This window comes from Solanum stenotomum, chromosome 5 (genome assembly GCF_019186545.1).
Source record: "Solanum stenotomum isolate F172 chromosome 5, ASM1918654v1, whole genome shotgun sequence".
Lineage (NCBI taxonomy): Eukaryota > Viridiplantae > Streptophyta > Magnoliopsida > Solanales > Solanaceae > Solanum > Solanum stenotomum.
This window is the reverse complement of record NC_064286.1, coordinates 32,780,019-32,803,408: the sequence shown is the minus strand read 5'-3', so window position 1 is coordinate 32,803,408 and position 23,390 is coordinate 32,780,019.

Sequence of the window (23,390 nt, the reverse complement as noted above, 5' to 3'; positions counted from 1 at the left end):
TCGCCTGTTAGTGATAGAGGGAACACTCATAATCTGATGACATCCATATCCAAGTCTGGTCTACCTACACAACTTTTTCAAACCACCCTTAGCTTGGCTAAGTGAGCATGTGGGTCCTCTGATGGCAATCCTGAGAATAATCCCCTTGCTGTAAGCATCTGCATCAAGCTACTAGTCACCACAAATGTGTGCCCTGGAGGTAGAAGGGGTAGGACAATAGGTCCATCTCAATATGCTATATTGACGTTGCCCCGATAGTTGTCATGTTGTCATGGGCTTGGTGGATCTTGCACCCTCAATGAATCTCCCAATTGATTGTCAGCTGGAATCTGGTTGTCCCTACCAACTACCCTCGACTGTTGTAACTCAACCGTATCACCTAGATTTACTCCGATCGGATTAACTAGATCTCCTGGATTGTTCATTCTTCGCAAAATGCAGTTCAACTCTGGATCGTAAGGAGTAAGTGGTTCACCCTGGCTCCGTATACTTGGCATACACTAGAGTCAGAACCTGAGAGAGACAAAAACAAAGAGAAAAAGTAAAATTAAGAAATATTTGACTAACGTTCAATAATGTAGTTAAAATAAATGTAAAAGCCAAATTTCCCCGGCAGCGGCACCAAGATTTGATACGCTCAAATTAAACCTCCCTAAAGAAGCATAAGCGATCGTTATTAAGTAAAGAACCCAACTTGTAGATTGGGGTCGATCCTACGAGGAAAATGATTTAGACCTTACTTTAACCAACAATTATATTCAATTAGTCAAATTACTTCCAGAAACAAGTAATTAAATGGGGGGAATTTGTGAAACAAATTGTAAAAATTCAATAAGTGATCAATACACAAAAGTCAATCTTTATTGTTATCAAGATGAGAGAATTAACTAGGGTATACGTGTTCTCCACAAGCTCATAACGCAATAATCCTAGTAATAACAATCCTTTCCTAGTATATCACATGCAAAGTGGTAAGTTATATATCTTTAAATTCTTGGTCCGGCATCTAGAAAATTTCACCCCGCACCTTGGTCTGGCTACATGTGTATAATTTACTAACCCTTACCTATACCTCATATTATCCATCATAATTGATGTTTGGCTTAGTTATTACTTCGCACCAATCGACACTAGACTATTAGATAGTATCACAATAAATCTATGTTGATAATTCTTTTCTTGTTAATTACCTCCTTGGTCCGGCAAGTAGTAACAAGGCGAGTTCTAACGTTTGCCACCGTAAAAAAGACATCTAAACGAAAGAATTATCAATGCATGCAAAATACTAGTCAAGAATTACTTATTTACTATTCATACTTTGTTAATCGCTCATGGTTCCCACAACCCAAGTTGTGGATTTAGTTACCCATATTAGCAAGAACACAATTCATAGTTTTAGACGAAGAAATCATGAACTTACGTAAGGAGAATAATAAACCCAGGAATTCAACTTGAATTGCAAAACCAAAATCTTCAAAACGAACTTAGGAAATCAATAATTGCTAGGTTTGCAAATTAATCTCCCAAGTCACAAAGTAAAACTAGAATAATAATGTCTAACCCCTAAAAACGAGGTTTACATACCATATTTATAGAAAACAAGTCCTAAGTTAAAAAGGAAACAAATTAAGGAAAGTTTGTTCAGGCACGCGTCTTAATTCCATGAGACTGACTCACGGATCGTCAATGGATCTACAGTCCGTGAGTCCCTTCCGTCAGCCAGGACTTCGAAAATATTTCAGCCTCCAAAAATCAACTTCTCTGAAGCAAATGATGGACTTGCAGCATGGACCGTAGATCGATCTACGGTCCATCAATCCCCCTCCGTAGCTCCACACTTAGAATCTTCAAAAATCAAGTACTGGAACCCACGCAGTATCAATCAACGGATCAACAGTATGGTCCGTAGATCAATCTACGGACCGTCAGTGGCCACCGTGGTTCCACACTTGGTCAGATTTCCCTGATTTGCATTGCCTGCTGATCTACGACCATCACTTACAGAGCGTCAGTGGACCTACGGTCCGTAGATTACCGCCGTAGATGCCCTTTTCTACATTTCTTTCAGTTGTCTCTTTACTTCCGCACCTGAACATCTTTCCTGCAAAATATGATAAAAACACATAAAAACCAATACAAAAAGGCCCTAGACACACACAACTTGTAAGTGAAATGATTAGAAATACCGTAAACTCACGGTATATCAAAAGTCTCCACCATAAGAATCATATAAGCTTTATTCAACTCTTTAGTCATCTATACCATAATAGAACTACTTTCAAGTAACCTAAAAGCATACTTGTGCAATGCATGAATAGCATCCCATAATACCACCCAAACTAAGTATCCCTTTTTGGCCATCTTAAACATAGTCTATATGCATTGTCAAGTCTTATGTTTTTCTACCATAAGGGCACGATACTCCTAAGTAACCTCAAAGCATACTTGTGCAATGCATGAAAGGCATCCCATACTACCCTTCACACTAAGCATAACCTTGAAGTCATCATAGTCATACTTACCCTCTTTTGGTCTCATTATAAGCTTATCTAATGTGGACAAGGGAACTATCACCTTTAGTCAATCATATCTTGGAAGGCAAATATAGCAACAACCCAAGCTAAGTGTATACTATATAAGAGAACACTTCATAAGTAACTTCAAGTTATACTTGTGCAATGTATGAATATCATCCCATACTACTATCCACACTAAGTACCACTTTACGCTATCATACATGCTCACTAGTTGGGGACTAATCCCTCTTTTACTATTTTCCATTAGACATTTAAGGTGCTTCTCTATTTAGTACAAGGCAAGTCACAACACATGAATTGATTCTATTTCTCAATTCAAGGCTACCAAGGAATAACCCCCTAATAGGCTAGACCATGCTATTACCTAACTATATTAAGCCAGACTAACTACCTTGGAAGGCACACTATCATGCAAGTCCAACCTACTCTAGGAAGGGTACAAATGTTCCATCCTAGCTACCATGAAATAGTCCTAGTCCAACTAAGTCATGCTACCCTTACAAGCACACTATGATGCTAATGCAAGTTACCCTTAGGAGAGTATGATTCTCAATCCTAAGTGTAAACACGTAATTTTTGACCGAACATAAGGTTTTACACTATTTTTTATTTCTTAAATATTTCTTATGTCTAAGTTAGATATTTTGGTTTTGTCTTATTTTTAGTAAGTTTATTTTAAAAGATTTGAAAATAACAAAAAAGATATGTTTTAGTTTAATAAATGAGCTAGCATTTCTTATTTATAATTTATTATTAGCTACTCAATTTTTGTTAGTTTAAAAATAATTAAATAATACTATATTATATTATATTATTAAAATATAAAAATCTACTCCACCCCACTTCCCTTTCTACCCCACGTACCCCAACACACTACATTTCCTATCCCCACACCCACTACCTACCTGCATACCCCCACTTCCCCCCATTTCCCCTAAAGAACCTGCACACACTCACACATTTAATACACATACACAATGAAAATATACAACAAACAACACAGACTAGAAAAAGCAAAAGAAAAAAAAAGAAACAACACACACACATTTGAAAACACGCACAACACACATACTATAAGATCAGCAACCAAAAAAAAAAAAACTCACAGGCCCACGGGAAAAAGAAAAAAAAACAACTCACATTTTATTTATATTTTTCTTTCACTCACAAACAAAAGTTGAGGTCGAGGTTCACTTTCGTGGTTTTGAGTTCGTGGTTCCTTATTTGGATTGCTTCTTTTTCGTGAATTGAATTTTCGCAAGAGGTACCATTTAATTTTTATTGTATAATTTGATTTTCATTATTATATAATACTTTATTTCAGTGTTATGAAGTTGCTCGAATTTTATGTGTATTTAATCTCATTGCTTTTCATCTTGTACCATATGCTATTATTAATTAAGTATCCCTTGCATCCAACAAAAAATAATCAAATACCTAAAAAAATTATTCTAATAGTTTGTTTAGTTAACTTCATCTAAAATTAAAAATGTTCAGCCTAAAAAAATTAAGAAATGAAGAGTTACACAATTTTTATTTATTTTTTATTCTTTTAAATATTTTTTTTCATGACTTGTAAATATACTAAAAATATAAATGCATGTATGTCAAATTTTAATATGAAATAACTTTATATTTATTTAAGATTTTAAAGTTTTATGTAAATAGTGTTTATAAATATAAATAGTAGAGGTAGTTTGATCCCTAATAATACGCTTAAACTTTATAGTAATATGTAAAATATTAAATATAAGATCTGTTTCAAAAGTTGGTTTCAATTAAGAATGTGGTTACACATCTTTCTTGAGACATTAAACAAAAACTCAAGGATGCGGTGACGCACCTTGTACAAAAAATATAATTAAATTTCATTAATTTAACATAAGACTTATAGATAAAATTATTAGGTGTGATGCGAAGAAAGACAATTATGCATCTAAATGTCAAGACCAATAATGCAGGTACGCATCTGAGTTGAGACCAAATAGAAGTTCAACAAAAAATATAAATGCAAACAAATCATGGCCCGTAATTATATCCAAAAATAATTTAAATCAAGTATAAGTTGATAAAAGTGACCATGCTAGAATCATAGGACTCGAGGGACACCTAATACCTTCCCCTCGGTCAACAGAATTCCTTATCCGAATTTCTAGTATGCAGACCATACTAAAGAGTCATTTCCTTTCGGTTAGGGATTAAAAAGAAAATGTGACTTGGAACACCATAACTCAATTCCAAGTGGCGACTCTAAAAAAATAAAATAATCCCTAATCAATACCGTCACTTAAATTGGAAAAATCCTTCCGCCGATGCGAAAAAAGGGTGTGACATCTTTGGTGACTAACCAAAATTTGAACTTTGTTATATTGACTTTTACTTGATTTTATTATTTTATTGGATATATTGTGCTTGATGACCTAATGTGCTACTTACTGCTCCTTTATCGCTTATATATTGTTGAATTTTAATAAATTGTCTTCTTTTTCCCAACCACTTTGAGTCTCTACTAACACTTCACACACGGTCACAGGAATGCAGCAATGCATCCTACTTTCTATTGAGATAAAGCTAGAGTGTCTTGACACCTAGTGAAGGATTTTTAGTCACATATCTTAGGCGGGTTGGATCAGTAATGAAGTCGAAATAGCGCTGCTACCGATAAGTCGCCCCTCCCTGGCTCGAGTTATCCACTTGAGTAAGCCAGTCTAGATACCTATATCCTTCACATTTAAACCTAGTAAAAGTGGAACGTAGACAAGGTTATCACTAGTAGGATCCGCTTATTTACATCATTTGTATTTTGACTTAGTGAGACACGAAACAAGAGTTGGGTCCGTCTAGTATAAATATCCCTTTCTTGCTTGACCACTTAAACACGTTTATATGCTACATGAAAAATGCATTTTTTAGAAAGTCCTAAAAAATAATGCATTTTTCAACTCAATTTTCATTATCATAAAGTTTTTTTCTACTGTCCAATCTGAACGAACTACGCACACCTGATTCTCTTCTCAATGAGATACGTAGGGAACTCTCTCTGGGTTCGGTGATCTTTGTTCAATTTTTTTTTAAATCTTCATCAAAAATTCAAAAAAAAAAGGTCGTAGTCTTTATTCAACAATTTTTTCTTCTTCTTACCAAAAAAAAGTTTTGATATTCATAATGTTAGAACTTTTCGAATTCGTCACTCAAACGAAAAGTTAAAAAAATAAATTTCTTTGTTTATTTTTTATTTCATTTTAGCATGAAGTTCAAGATCAAAAATAGATTGTTTCTTAATTTTCTTTTAGTAAATCAAGAAAATAAAAGATTTTATCTAAAAAGTTCAAAAAAAAATTATGTAAAGATCTTAATCATTTTTATCAAACGTGTGATGTAACGCAATCCATAAGAAATTGATCAATGCATCATTTTTTTTATAAAAAAATAAAATAAATATATAAACAAATAATAATCAAATAATAATAAAAATAAATATAGTTGAGCTAGTTAGGATTAAACATAAGGTTCCTGAAAAATGTCTTACCCTAATAAGATTTATCGTCAATACACACATTTAACTTAAAGGTGGTTGATTTGTGGTAAAGCTAGCATCACATCCCTACAATACAAGATCAAAAGGGAAAAAGAAAATGGCCCACAAAGACGGAAATGAGTCGGACAATGATGAGGTCTGAAACCAGATGGCTTCACAAGAAACAGTGTCAACAGAAGAGGTAAAGGTATTAAGACAACAAATGACAGAGATGTACGAAGCTTGGATGAGTGGACAAGCTCCACCATCTTCAATTCGTGACTATCTAAATACAAATATGTCACCCCCTATCCAAGTGTCGACAAATGATCCAATTTATCCACCTGGATTCGACCCCTATGCTAAGACATCCAACGTTGCTGGAACTTCTACGGTACGCCATTTGAATACACCTACGATGAGTAATCCACTCTTCGTGACAACTAAAAGCATTCCACGGCCAACAATGGTGCCCAAATCCAACAATGATCCCTCATCCCAAGTTCTTCATGATCATGACTACACCCCTAAAAGGGCTCTTAAAATTTTAGACTCTTACCCTTACACTAATCAGTATAGTTCCCCTGTTCAAACTGAAAAAGCTGTTAAAAATGAGGAACATGCAGAAATTGCTAGAAAAATGAAGAGTTTGGAACAAAGTGTAAAAGATATGTTGTAACACCCCGTATTTGAAACAGACCAAAAATGTAGACTTTGAGAAATTGTAGGTGCAACCCACGATTGCCATCCACGGACCATAGGTCAAACCATGGCCCGTGCTGGTGGTCCGTGGTTCAGCACTGCAACACCTCCCCAAACCCAACTAAGAAAATCGGCTAAGTCTTGACCTACGGACAGACCCACGGTCCTTAGGTCAGACCACGGTCCATGGTCTGTGTCTGCGGATCAGGGAACCATTTACCCAGTATCTGACGCAAATGACAGCCGACCAGTACAGACCGTCGTTCGATCCACGGTCCGTAGGTTTGATCGTAGGTCAGCAGCCAGTTAGAAGAAAATTGTTGATTGGGTCAACTTCAAATGGTCATAACTCTTAGAAAAAAAGGAATTATGTGTCCCATGACCTATGGTATAATAGATAATTGAATCCTCTTTCCAACGCCATCGAGTTTGCTAAAATCTGACGTCCGAGTAAAATGTTATGTTCATTTTAGTGAAGCCCTATAGGGCAGACTTGACCTACGATTCCAATCTACGGACCGTATATTGACCTACGACATGTAGGTCCCGTCCATTAATCACTCCGACAGCAGTTAAGTCAGGGGTCTTTTGGTCTTTTCCTACTTTGTTGGACCCCTAAGCTATGTCGTTGAGACTTTAAATTATGAGGTTTTAGTCAGTTTAAGCCTAGAAACATAACTAGAACTTACCTAAGTCAATTAATTAATCAAAACTTAGAAAAATTTGAGCGTAACAAGAGAAGAGAAGTCAAGAACCCTAGTTCAAGAACGCAACAAGGTTCCATCAGTTCCAGCCCCGAAATCTAAAGATTTCTCCGTGGAATTCGTAACCAGGTATGTGGGATTTCACTAGTGGGTTCCTTTCACCCATTAGGTCCATAGTTTTCATTCAGTTTCTTGATTCCCTTATTACGACTAGACCTAGGGTTTCTTGAATGTTAGAATTATTGGGTTCTTAGATGTTAGAATGATTCAAATAGATTAGTACTTTAATATTCAGTTCAATGCATGAATTCCAGAACCCTAGCTATGTATTTCTTTATTTCTTGAATTACACATCCTAGGTTAGATATTTTAGTTATTCAGTTATACATGCCTTAGTTATTAATGCATCAATATCAGTTTAATTGTTGCATTCTCAGTTTGGATGTTCAGTTTGACCTATCCAGTAACTTATAGAAATTCAGTCATAATGTGTTAATTACTTAATCCATTGGTAGTAGCATAATACCGAGTTGGACTAGGGTTCATCGTACCCAATTAGTCCCAGAACTTTAGCCATGTAGGTTGTAAGTCCCCTCTGTGGGAATCATTTAAGTGATCACGCCAGCATGCTTCTATACCTCTGGCAGGGTATATTGGGTCCTCTTAATGGGGCGTATACATCGGACTCCATATTTAGCTCATGTGGTTTTATTATCGGTTATTAGTAGCTCCTACAGTTCAGTCAGATTCTATTGCATTGACTATTTATCAATATATCCAGCATTTAGCTTCAGCATGTTATAAATTGGTCACTACATTCAGTTGTCTCAACATTCAATATCTATATCATGTTTAGATTATATCATTGCTTATTTGCTTTGTTCAGTTATATGTTATTTCAATTGTATTATATCCTGCATGCTCAGTACCTTTCAAGTACTGACGCATACTCTGCGCTACATCTTCTCGTGATGTCGGTTCAGGTTCTCAGCATCCAGATCACTCTTAGATCGGTTCCCGATCTCCAGTTCAGCAGAATCAATGGTGAGTCCTCATTCTCCGAGGACAATAGTCATGAGTTTCTTTTCAGTGTTTTTAGTCCTTTAGTTTCAGTTTTGCTAGACTTAGCTGGGGCTGTTCCAGCATTGCTAGTCAGTTAGAGGCTATTTTTAGACATAGATAGATTCAACTTTGTATTGAGTTAATATCTTCTTTGTATTAAACTCATCAGTTTTCATATATCTCAGTTATAGTATATGGGTATTCCCCATCTTTTCATTTTGTTTATGATTGTAGCTTCCACACAATTTCTATTATTCAGTTTATATTTAGTATGCTCATGATCATGCCAGCAGGGTTAGCTTGGGATCACTTGTGGTCCTAGGTCCCATGTCTGCGACTCGGGGGTAGTTCGAGGCGTGACAAACTTGGTATCAGAGCACTAGATTTAAGTGTTGTAGGATGTCTAAAAAGCCACACTAGGTAGAGTCCTTTTCATGGATGTGTAGTGCGCACCACATCTAATGAGAGGGAGGCTACAAAGTGTCTTTGGAAAAATCTTCATTTTCTTGTTACTCTTATCGTGCGTAAGGTATGATCTAATTTCGTTCTAACTTGACGTTCTACATTTTATTGATCATGCCTCCTCGTAGAGCTAACGCCAGGAATGTGAATGCCAGGAACGTAAATGTAGCTCTTCCAGTCCCTGATCTAGAAATGTCGAATGCAGAGTTCAGGAATGCCATTTAGATGTTGGCTCAGAGTGTGGCCAACCAAAACAATCAGCGGGATCCAGTTTCGGTAAATGCCAATGTTGGGTCAGCTGCATCCAAGGTGCGAGACTTTGTTAGGATGAATCCACTAGAGTTCTTAGGATCGCAAGTTGGAGAAGATCACCAAATCTTCATTGATGAGGTCAAGAAGATCTTTGAAGTGATGCAAGTAACTGGGAATGATCGGGTTGAGTCAGCATCTTACCAACTGAAAGATGTAGCTCATATCTGGTATACTCAGTGGAAGGAGAACAGAGGTACAAATGCAGCTCCTATTACTTGGGATTGTTTCAGCGAAACCTTTCTGGATAGGTTTTTCCCCATAGAGTTGAGAGAAGCAAGGGCCCAAGAATTTATTAACTTAAGGCAGGGTAACATGACAGTCCAAGAGTATGGGCTCAAGTTTAACCAACTCTCCAGGTATACCCCTCACATGGTTGCTGACTCCAAGGCTCAGATGAATAAGTTTCTTTATGGGGTGTCAGATATAGTGAAAACAGAGTGCATGAATGCTATGTTGTTGGGAGACATGAACATCTCTAGGCTCATGACTCATGCTCAACAGGTTGAGGGTGATAAGCTTAGGAAACATGCTAAGGACACTAAGAAAGCAAGAACAGGTAACTACGAGTATTCCCAATAGAAATCGAGTGGTGGAAATCGCTCGCAGTTTCAGCAGAAGTCTTCGACTCTAGCCCCTTCATCAGCTAGTGTTCCATCCCCAGGTTTCATAACGATCAGAAAGCTAGGGCGTCAGGCTCTAAGTATCAAGGTAGTGTTTAAGGCACCAAAACTTACCCAACTTGCCTGAAATGTAGTAAGAACCATCCGAGCGAGTGCCTTGCAGGTAAGGAAGGATGCTTTGGGTGTGGTTAGTTTGGTCATAGATTGAAGGATTGTCCTTTTAGATAGGGTCAAGGAGGAAATAATGGTAAAGCTCAGTCTGCAACTTCAGAAACACCAACAGGTCGCCCAACTCAGTAAGGTAACTCTTCTGGTACAGGTAGCAGACAACGCCAAAACAAGCTCTATGTTCTTCAGGCTCGTCAAGATTAGGAAGATTCTCTTGATGTAGTCACTAGTACGTTACGAGTCTTTGATCTTGATATTTATGTTTTATTATATCCAGGGGCTACTCTTTCATTTGTAACTCCTTATATAGTAGTCCAATTCAGTGTTAGTCCAGAAACTCTCCCAGAACCTTTCTCAGTCTCTATTCCAGTCGGTGATCCAGTTATAGCTATATGGGTATACATAAATTACCCTATCACTGTTTCTCAGAAAGTCACCTTAGCAGATCTTGTAGAGTTAGAAATGATAGACTTTGATGTCATTCTAAGCATGGATTGGTTACATTCTTGTTATGCCTCAGTCGATTGTAGAACTAGGATTATTCATTTTCAGTTTCCAGATGAACCAATCTTAGAATGGAAGGGTAGTAGCTTAGTGCCTATGGGTCGATTCATTTCTTACCTTAAGGACAGAAAAATGATCTCTAAGGGTTATATCTATCATTTACGGGTTAAGGATTCTAGTTCCGAATCTCCAACTCTTGAGTCAGTTCACGTGGTTAATGAGTTTCCAGAAGTGTTTCCAGAAGATCTTCTCAGACTCCCTCCCGATAGGGAAATCGACTTTGGAATTAATCTCATTCCAGATACCCAGCCTATCTCTATTCCTCCTTACGGAATGGCTCCATTTGAGCTTAAGAAATTGAAAGAAAAGTTGAAAGACCTTCTAGATAAGGGCTTCATCAGACCTAGTATTTCGCCATGGGATGCACCAATGTTGTTTGTAAAGAAGAACGATGGTTCTCTCAGAATATACATTGACTATAAGCAGATGAACAAGGTCACAATCAAGAATAAGTATCCTATCCCCAGGATTGATGACTTGTTTGACCAACTTCAGGGTGCTAGTCATTTCTCAAAGATAGACCTCAGATCGGGTTATCATCAACTTAAACTCAGAGATAGTGACATTTTGAAGACAACCTTCAGAACTCGGTATGGTCATTATGAATTTGTAGTCATGTCATTTGGACTAACCAATGCTCCTGTAGCTTTTATAGATTTTATGAACAGAGTGTTCAAGTAGTACTTCGACTTGTTCGTTATCGTCTTTATTGATGATATCCTCATTTACTCTAGGAATGAGGAAGAACATGCGAGTCATTTGAGGGTTGTTCTGCAAACTCTCAAAGATCGCCAGTTATTTGCAAAATTTAACAAGTGCAAGTTTTGGTTACAATCAGTTGCTTTCCTTGGACATATTGTGTCTAGTGAAGGAATTCAAGTAGATTCCCAGAAGATAGAAGCAGTGAAACAATGGCCCAGACCTACATCTACTACAGATATCAAAAGTTTCTTGAGTCTAGCGGGCTATTACAGATGGTTCGTGGATGGATTTTCATCCATAGCCTCAACATTGACTAGGTTGACTCAGAAGATGGTCAAGTTTCGATGGTAAGATGATTGTGAGAAAAGCTTCACAGAATTGAAAACTAGGTTGACTACAACTCCTGTCTTGACTCTACCAGAGGGTTCAGATGGTTATGTGATCTATTGTGATGCATCTAGGGTTGGCCTAGGTTGTGTGTTGATGCAGCGAGGTAAGGTTTTAGATTATGCTTCTACACAACTTAAGGTGCATGAGAAGAATTATCCGACTCATGACCTCGAGCTTGCAACAGTAGTGTTTGCACTCAAGATTTGGAGACACTACTTTTATGGTCTTCATGTAGATGTGTTCACAGACCATAAGACCTAGAAAAAGTTGAATATTTGCCAGAGAAAGTGGCTTGAGTTCCTCAAAGATTATGATGTAAGCGTGCATTACCATCCAGGTAAGGCAAATGTAGTAGCAGATGCTCTTAGCAGATTATCCATGGGTAGTGTAGCACATGTTGAGGAAGAAAGAAAGGAGCTAGCAAGGGATATTCATAGACTTGCTCGCCTAGGAGTTTGCCTTATGAGCATATCAGATGGTGGTGTAATGGTTCAGAATGGGGCATAATCTTCTTTGGTAGTGGAAGTTAAGAAAAAGCAAGACAGTGATCCGATATTACTTGAACTCAAGGGTGCAGTCTATCAACAGAGAGTTGAGGTATTCTCCCAAGGGGGAGATGGTGTGCTTCACTATCAGGGTCAATTATGTATTCCTAATATGGGCGAGTTGAGATAGCATATTCTTGCAGTCAGATATTCTATTCATCCAGGTGCCACTAAGATGTACCGCGATCTGCGGGAAGTCTATTGGTGGAATGGTATGAAAAGAGATATAACAAATTTTGTGGCCAAGTGCCCCAATTGCCAGCAAGTCAAGGTAGAACATCATAAACCAGGAGGCATGACTCAAGAGATTGCCATTTCTACTTGGAAGTGGGACATGATCAACATGGACTTCATCACAGGTTTACCTCGTACTCGCAGACGACATGACTCCATTTGGGTGATTGTTGATAGGGTTACTAAGTCTTCTCGCTTTTTGGCGGTCAAGAGTACAGATTCAATGGAGGATTATGCCAAACTTTAAATTAATGAGATTGTGAGGTTGCATGGGGTTCCTTTATCTATCATCTCAGATAGAGGTCCTTAATTTACCTGTCATTTCAGAAAGGTCTTGGTACTCAGGTTAATCTTAGCACAACATTTCATCCGTAGATGGATGGTCAGGCAGAGCGTACCATTCATACCTTAGAGGACATGTTGAGAGCTTGTGTGATCGACTTCAAGGTTAGTTGGGATGATCACCTTTCTCTTATTGAGTTTGCCTACAATTATAGTTACCATTCCAGCATTCAGATGGCCCCTTATGAGGCATTGTATGGGAGTAGATGTAGATCTCCTGTGGGCTGGTTTGAAGTAGGTGACGCAGCCTTTATAGGGCCAGATTCAGTCCATTATGCTATGGAGAAAGTGCAACTCATTAGAGATAGACTTAAGACTGCCTAGAGTCACCAAAAGTCTTATGCAGATGTGAGAAGAAGGGAACTAGAGTTCCAAGTTGATGATTGAGTTTTCCTGAAAGTATCACCTATGAAGGGGGTGATGAGTTTTGGCAAGAAAAGGAAGCTCAGTCCCATATATGTAGGCCCTTACCGAATCTTGAAAAGGATTGGTAAAGTGACTTATGAGTTAGAGTTGCCAGCAGATTTGGCAGCAGTGCATCCAGTCTTTCACATTTCACTTTTGAAGAAGTGTGCAGGTGATCTAGCATCTGTAGTGCCATTAGAGACTATGGCTGTAAAAGATAGCCCTTCTTATGAGGATGTACCAGTTGAGATTCTTGATCGTCTAGTTAGAAGGTTAAGAAACAAAGAAATCGCTTCAGTCAAGGTTTGGTAGAGGAGTCAGTCCGCAGAGGGAGCTAGTTGGGAAGCAGAAGCGGCCATGAAAGCCAAGTATCCTCACGTCTTTCCTTCCGATTCCACTCCAGCTTGAGGTAGTAGTTCATCTTCAATTTTTCAGTCATTCATAAGTAAATTCAGTCTTAGAATCATGTTCCTTCAGTTTGTACTTGCATTTTCAGCGTATTTGCATGTTCTTGGAAATCAGTTTAGTCAGAAATTCAGTGTTTAGTGATAGGGATTGCAACCCTGTCTCTCTATTTCAGCTAGTTTAGTCTTTATTCGAGGATGAATGGTCCCAAGGGGGAGATAATGTGACACCCCGTATCTGAAACAGACCAAAAATACTGACTTTGAGAAGTTGCAAGTGCAACCCACGGTTGCCATCCACGGACCGTTGGTCAGACCACGGCCTGTGCTGGTGGTCCGTGGTTCACCACTGCAACACCTCCCCAAGCCCAGCTCAGAAAATCTGCTAAATCTTGACCCACGGTCCGTGGGGTGTGTCCATGGATCGATGCCCTATTTACCCAGCCTCTGACGCAAACAACGACCGACCAGCACAGACCATCGTTCGATCCACAGTCCGTAGGTCTGACCGTAGGTGAGGGTTAACAACCAGTTAGAGGAATATTGTTGGTTGGGTCAACTTCAAATAGTCATAACTCTTATCAAAAAAGGAATTATGTGTCCCATGACCTATGGTATAATAGATAATTGAATCCTCTTTCCAACGCCACCAAGTTAGCTAAAATCTTACCTCCAAGCAAAAACTTATGCTCGTTTTAGTGAAGCCCTGTTAGGCAGACTTGACCTACGATTCCAATCTACGGACCGTAGATTGACCTACGGCCCATAGGTCCCGTCCGTTAATCACTCCAATAGAAGTTAAGGCTGGGGTCTTTTGGTCTTTTCCTATTTCGTTGGACCCCTAAGCTACGTCGTTTAGACCCTAAATTATAAGGGTTTTAGTCAGTTTAAGCCTAGAAACATAACTTGAACTTACCTAAGTCAATTCATTAATCAAAACTTAGAAAAATTTTAGCGTAAAAAGAGAAGAGAAGTCAAGAACCCTAGTTCAAGAACGCAACAAGGTTCCATCAGTTCCGACCCCAAAATCTAAAGATTTCTCCATGGAATTCGTCACCATGTATGTGGGATTTCACTAGTGGGTTCCTTTCACCCATTAGGTCCCTAGTTTTCAATCAGTTTCTTGATTCCCTTATTATGACTAGACCCAGGGTTTCTTGAATGTTAAAATATTTGGGTCCTTTGCTGTTAGAATGATCCAAATAAGATTAGTACGTTAATATTCAGTTTAATGCATGAATTCCAGAACCCTAGCTATATATTTCTTTAGTTCTTGAATTACACATGCTAGGTCAGATATTTTAGTTATTCAGTTATACATGCCTTAGTTATTAATGCATCAATATCAGTTTAATTGTTGCATTATCAGTTTGCATGTTCAGTTTGAGTTATCCAGTAACTTACATAAATTCAGTCATAATGTGTTATTTATTCATCCATGGGACTAACATAATACTGAGTTGGACTAGGGTTCAGCGTACCCATTTAGTCCCAAAACTACTAGCCACGTAAGTTGTAAGTCCCCTCTGTGGGCATCATTTCAGTGATCACGCCAGCATGCCTCTATACCTCTGGCAGAGTATATTGTTTCCTCTCAATGGGGCGTATACATCGGACTCCACATTTAGCTCATGTGGTTTTATTATCGGTTATTAGAAACTCCCACAGTTTAGTCAGATTCTATTGCATTGACCATTTATCAATATATCCAGCATTTAGTTTCAGCATGTTATAAATTGGTTACTGCATTCTATTGTCTCAACATTCAGTATCTATATAATGTTCAAATTATATCATTGCTTATTTGCTTTGTTCAGTTATATGTTATTTCAACTGTATTTTATCCTGCATGCTCAGTACCTTTCAAGTACTGACGCATACTCTGCGCTACATCTTCATGTGATATAGGTTCAGGTTCTCAGCATCCAGATCACGCTTAAATCGGTTCCCGATCTCCAGTTCAGCAGAATCAGTGGTGAGTCCTCATTCTCCGAGGACAATAGTCATGAGTTTTTTTTCAGTATTTTCGTCCTTTAGTTTCAGTTTTGCTAGACTTAGCTGGTGCTGTCCTAGCATTTCTAGTCAGTTAGAGGCTATTTTCATACATAGATAGATTCAGCTTAGTATTGAGTTAATATCTTCTTTGTATTAAACTCATCAATTTTCATATATCTCAGTTATAGTATATGGGTATTCCCCATCTTTTCATTTTGTTTATAATTATAGCTTCTACACAATTTCTATTATTCAGTTTATATTTAGTATGATCATGATCATGCCAGTACAGTTAGCTTAGGATCACTTGTGGTCCTAGGTCCCGTGTCCGCATCACGGGGATAGCTCGGGGCGTGACGTATGCAAGGATTGGGAAGTCATAAAAGTGTCTCATTCAATGATTTGTGCATGTTTCCCCACGTTCATCTACCCATCGATTTTGAAACTCCAAAGTTTGAGAAATATGATGGACATGGAGATCCTGTAGCTCATTTAAAGAGATGTTGTAATCAACTAAGAGGGGCTACAAGTAAAGAAGAATTACTCATGGCCTATTTTTGGGAAAGGTTGATGGCAATTGCCTCAGACCAGTTCATAGATCAAGATATTTCTAGCTGGCATATATGGGATGATTTGGCTTGATGTTTTTTTCAACAATTTCAATATAACTTGGCATAGTTCTAGATCATACTTCACTTGCCAACAAGAGGAAAAAGACTACCGAAAACTTTCGTGAATATGCTATTAGGTGGAGGGAGGAAGCTTCTGGGGTTAAGCCGCCAATGAAAGAGTCTGAGATGTGAAGTTTTCCTCCAACCGCAAGAACCAGACTATTTTCATTATTTACTATCCATTGTTGGAAAAACATTCACCGAAGTTATTAAGATTGGTGAAATGGTGGAAAATGAAAAAATTGTAAGTCAAGCTGCTTTGAAAGCCACAACACAGGTGATCAAAAATGGATCAGGAAATCTTGGGGGAAAGAAAATGAAAGAGGATGTAGAAAATGTTGTGTCAGACACACAAAAGGGTCCAACGGGTCCAGTTTATCAATATACACCACCTCAATTTCATCACTACCTTCCTACGCAAGACACACAATATTCTATTGTTCCACCTCAATCGGTCTATAATGCACAACAATATGCATACCCACCAAACTATCCTTAATGGTGAGCTCCAACATATCAAAATGTTCACCCTTCTTCTCAAAATTTTGGAGCACCTTATAATCTCCGTCTGAGACAGGGATTTGAAGGAGGTCAAAGTCCTAGAAACAATTTCACACCAATTGGAGAGTCTTACACAAGTTTATTTAATAAGTTGAAACATTGGAAGATGATAGAGCCGATTCCTCAAAATTTTGTGGATCCACATGCAAAAGGTTTCAATCCTACTGCACGATGTGCGTACCATTCGGATGCTCCAGGGCACAATATTGAAGATTGTCGTAATTTTAAAAAAAAAGAGGGAAGAGATGATTCAAACAAAGATGATTGTGGTTCAAAATGATGACCCCCCAAATGTTACTAAGAATCCTCTACCGGCGCATAATGATGTACACTTTATCGAGATGATATGTGATGAAAAAGAATATAACAATTCTGAAGAAAAGACAACTGAAATTGGTGGAGCTTTTACGAAGTCTAACGTGCAAAGCAATGGCTAAGAAGTCCAGCTTGGTGATTGAGAGACACTCTTCTTTTCTCTAAAATGAGTGTATAGATTGTTTATTTTGTCATCATTTTTGCTATGCAATTCATTTTTATTTTATTTTTAGTAAGTCAGACCTTTCTATCATTTCTCTTCAACATTTGTTTGTTGAGTCTTGTCGTAGTTTGGGTTATTATAGAGTTGTGACCTAAATTTAGTTTGTTGTCTTGTCACCAAGTCTTTTTTATCTTAATATAGTCTTTATTATGTGTCACTTTGATCCGTTCTATTTGGCTTTTCACATATGCATCTCTTTTCAATTCAATTTTGTGACATGATATGCAAGGGGATTTGGTCAGATCTTTAGATTATATCTAGTCATGGAGTGAATACACCAAAGAAGTAAAAAAAATGCATTCGAGGAAATAAATAAAGGACTTAAACACCTTGATACGTCCTTTAGTAACGAAAATGCTTAAAAGAATAAATTGCATTTAAATTGACACATGTCATTTGTTGTCAAGAAGGTATTACTCAAATAGAGATTCCAAGCTGACAAATATGAAACAAAAATGATATATATATCCATCAATGCATGCGTTGCAAAGAGATGATGTACGATTTTCACTTCACATCTTAAAAGGCATGCTTGTATTTGACATTTTTAATAATTGATATGACGAAGGCATTTCATTCTACTATCCAAACACCATGTAATCCTTTGCTACCCCTTTTGAGGCTTAATTTTATTCTCTTTCATACCCCTCTTTTGAAATCAAAATACAGTAAAAAAGAATAAGAAAAAGAAAAAAAGAGACAAATTAAAAATAAAATAAAGAGAAGTCACAGAAAAGAGTCAAGAAAAAAGTGAAAAAATAGGTTGAAAAAATAATAACAACAAAAGAACAAACTTCTTGAGCTATGTTCGACCTGATTCTTGCTTTAACAAGATATGTAGGCAGCATTATTTTAAAGTTCGGTCCAAGCAAGAAAAAATCTAGAAAGCTCTCCTTACAAAACCTGGGACAATAATAATAATAATAATAATGATAATAATATTAATAATAATAATAATATAATTGTCACAACCCAGGAGCACCCCCAAGTCGTAACAAGGCGTACTCGACCCCGAAGGGGTCTTATACAAGCCACATAGTCATTCATTGCATTCAATAATGAAAATAGTGCGGAAAAATAAAAAAAAAAAACTTATTTACATCCACACATTTAAACTTCTTAAAACAACTTTAAAAACACACAGCGGAAGTCTAAGTCTCACATGGCCATCTTAGACACAGTCGCAAAACATAAGTAGGGACACGGCCCTTTACAATCAAAAGAAGTCTATTACATGAACAAAAGAACTTAAAAATCTTATCCTCGAATCCATGAGGACATACCAAGTCTTGGAGGAAAGCAATCCAACACTTCAAACTAGCTAGGAGGGATCACTTGCCGGAACCTACACTTATAGTAAAAGTATGAAGAATATGGGTTAGTACACAAAATGTACTAAGTATGATGACCATGCAAAACATGCTTAAAAAGGGACATTTTAGTTAGAAACCATGCATTATGCCACCTTTTTGAAATATCATGAACAATAGCATAAAAGACATACAAGACAAGCATAACATCAAGTAAGTCATAATATCACCTTTAAACAATATCAACATGAAAACCTTTACCTTGGACCTTCACCTCAAGAAACCCTTATGCTATACCTCGTGCAATGTATGGATGGCGTCCCATACCACCATCCATACTAAGGCACCACATTTAGGTCACTTAAAGTAACTTATCATTCCTTTCTTTCACCTTTGCACAATATTCATACATAAGAGGTATATCATTAATTAAGACATGACAAGGGAAAATAACTCGTAATATAACCCAAGTATAACATGCATAACATATTAAGCATTTAAGAGCCAACATTCTTTAATAACCTCATTTAGGGTACATTCATGTCACAGTCATTAGGATTTAGAGAAACTCACTATGACCCTCTCCAAGCCTACTCGTGCAATGTATAGGTAGCATCCCATACTACTACCTACACTTTGTAGAACCTGTCAAGAAACCATAATGAAATCTCACATGATGGGAAGTAAGCGTTTAACCGACATAGACCATGAGAGCTTGTCATGGAATCCGGTGTCATGAGTCCCCACACCGAAAAGAGGTGGTCTACTTGCCTAAGGAAGACCGGTATATATAGCTTAATGGATCCACTAGCTTCCTATGCGGGCACATAGTTTATGGGATAAGGTAGACGATCATTGAAACTCATGCCTAACTGTCGGGGGAGTTTCCATCTAACCAAATCCGCTCGGTGCTTAGCCTACATTCCCATAGAATAGTTCATTACTTTGACATCATCACACATGAAAGGGTGCCATAAGCCTACCGATTCAAGGTACATTATTTAACACATGAAAGGGTGCCATAAGCCTACCGATTCAAGGTACATTTAGGAAAGCTCATTAACTCCTCTTGAAAGGGTGCCATGGGCCTACCGATTCAAGTCTCATCATTAACCTTTATGGAAAGGTGCCATAGGCCTACCGAATCCAAGGTTCATTACTTATCATTAATGGAAGGGTGCCATTAGCCTACCGATCCAAGGTTCATTATAAGCATGTGTGGAAGGGTGCCATAAGCCTACCGATCCAAGGATTCAACAATCAACAATATAATCATTTATACAAGAAAATGATGCATAAGCCCTACCAATTCAAGGTATACTTTATATTGAAGAATCCTTCATATTATATCATCAACATTCATGAGTGTCATCAACACATCTCTGGATTTCCATACATCTCATAACTCAAACTTTAAAGCATCGATTCATCAATTCTCCATAGTTGGACATTTTGTCAAACACCTTGAAGGCATGTAATGGAATCAAAGAGCATGGAAAATAGGGTAGTAATTATGCAACCAAACCAGTGAACAACCTACAACAACACCTTTACATTCATAACATGATCACATTATCTTCATTGAATTCTCATTCGTATAATGTCATGATAACACTCCAATTTCTCATACTATGCCTTTAAGGCCATAAGCCTCACATACCAATACACCAACAATACACCATAAAATAAGCATGGGTAATGACATACTTCAACAATCTAAAGACCTTTAAACAAGTTTGATTCATATACATTCATTATCTAGCAACCCACTTCATAAAGGCATAAACTAGGAATAGAGAGAAATCATGGGTTCATGGAGTATTTTCATCTTAAATCGTCAATACAACAACAATATAACCATAAAGTGCCATTAGAAACCTTTTAAAACCATTTGGTGGAAGAACCCATGAGATTGAGTGAAAACCTAGATTTTTCATACTTTGAAATAACTTTGGATTTGGCTCCTTGAATGGAAAATTAGACAAGGATCAAGACCACCATACCTTTGCTATGATCTCCCACGAAATTTGATGAAGAAAGCCTTGAATCCAAAGCCCTAGCTCCCACTTCTTCTTCTTCTTAAATGGAGGATTGTAGAGAGGGAAATGTTTTTAGGGATGGGAATGAACTAATGGTATATAGGAAATAATATAAGTCCTTTGAAAAAAATGGTCCAACACTTAGAAAAAATTTCAGGCGGGTGAACAGTAAATGAACAGTAAAATCAGCTACTGGAATTTGCCTTTTTCTGCCGGACAGATTTTACGAAAATGGGCATAACTTCTTCGTCCGAACTCCGAATGAGGTGAAACGAAGTGAGTTAGGTAGCTAACTCAAAGGGCTTTCCATGGATATATTATTGGCCACCCAAATAATTTGTGTGCTAGGAGATATGACCCTCCAAAGTAGACCCTCGAAAAAGGCTTCACTTGGAAATTTCGGATTTTGATACGGTTGCTCTAAAATTTGGGTTAGACCCATTTCCCACTCAATTTGACCCCCTAAACAAGAATATGAAGTCGGATTTTCGAAAAACGAAACGGATCTTTTAATATTCAGCTAAACAAGTTTTCGGTAAGTTTCGAAGCACATTTTTAAGAACTTTTGGGTCAAATTCAAATATAATCATTTCATTAAGTTCTCGACTCCAAACTCACATGTGAGGCTCTAGTTTTACTCTATCATTTTCCGAGTCGTTACATTATCCCCCACTTAGGAACATTCGTCCTCGAATGACACTTTAAACACATAAGGGGTAACAACTCAAGTATACAGCCCATCAACATGCATACAACATCAATACAAGTACATAAATATCGGAAGAAACATCAACTCCACATCAATGAGGCTCAAACAACTTCTTGCAATTCAAGAAATTAGGAATACATCTACCAATTCCTTATGCATTAAGCTTTAACATTTCTCATTTCATTGGATGAACTTCCTTCTCCAATTTACATCACACTCATCCCAAAATTATTAGGCACATTATGCAATTTTCTCACAAAAGTACAATTATACAACATTCTCAAGAACACATTTAAGCATGCCTAATAAATCAACTCATGCAACATTTAAGCATGTTCAACATTTATCCTCATGAAGCATATAGACAACTCAACTAAATGCACATCAACACGAGGAACACGTTTATGAAAACTCATTTTATCATTTAACAAGAATTCAAATAGGACATGCATAACATAAGGAAACCATGGAAACTCATTTTCACCCAAGACTCCAAAACATAAAACAAGCTACTAGGAACTCTTGGCCTCAAGCTTGAATAAGAATAGAAGGAATGAGATAAGGATATCAACACTCTCAACAACCTTGCTATTCAACCTACCATCCCCCACTTAGAAGAAAACTCAATTAAGGCAAACATGAAAAACAACACCATAGAAACCTCATCAAGACATTCATGACCATAAGGAACTAAAACTTACCGGCGCCTTCATTCGGATTAGCTTTCTTGTCCTTGCTAGCTTGGAGAGCATAGAAACGACCATAATTTGGAGGAATAGGAACCGTTCCATCTTTAGAAGCTTGCTTTGCCTCCCTTCCTCTAGCCGTAAAAGTAGGACAATCTTTCACCTTGTGATCATTCTTCCCACAACCATAGCATCCATTAGTACCGGCTAGGCACTTCCCATAGTGCCTCTTGCCACAAGTGGTGCAAGTAGGTTTAGAAAATTGAGATCCACCACCTTTATCTTGGTTAACCTTAGGAGCACTTGAAAAATCTTGATCTTGAGCCCTCTTCTTGAACCTAGGTTGACTTTGCTCATCGGATCTACCCCTCTTCACATTCCTATTCATCCTCTTAAGTTTGGACTCCTCAATGGATTGAGCATACACTATGAGCCTAGAAATGTTCATGTCATTATGGAGCATTGCCGTATGGCACTCTTCCTTGACTAGGTCGGATACGCCGGTCACAAACCTACTCATCTCATCCCTAGGGTTTGACACCAAAGATGGGGCATACTTAGACAATTGGGTAAACCTCAAGGAATACTCTTGCACACTCATATTACCTTGCCGAAGATTGATAAACTCTTCAACCTTACACTCCCTCATCTCACGGGGAAAGTACCTACCAAGGAAAGCTTCCTTAAACTCCTCCCATTCTATAGGATCCGCTCCCACCGGCCTATTAGCCTTCCATTGAGTGAACCAAATTTGGGCAACATCTTTCAATTGATAGGAGGCAAGCTCCGCATTTTCTCTTGAAGTCACCCCCATAACACTCACTACCTTATACACTTCATCCAAAAATTCTTGGGGATCCTCTCCCACCTTAGAACCTAGAAACACCGGAGGATTCATCCTCACAAAGTCTCTCAACTTAGAAGCCATAGTACCCTCATTAGCATTCACCCTAGGCCCCATATCTCTAGTCGCTTGAGCCGCCATGGCTCGGGCCAAGATTAAGAAAGCCGACCTAATCTCTTCATTGGTCATATCCGGGGGAACCACCGGAACCTCATTCTCTTGCTCACCTATAGGAACTTGATTGCATTGCACACCTTGACCATTTTGCACAACTTGGGGAGAAACTTCCTCATTCACATCCTCTTCTCCTACTCTCCTTGCGGGTCTCCCTCTTGTATTCATATCCTATAAACACAAGAGAAGGATA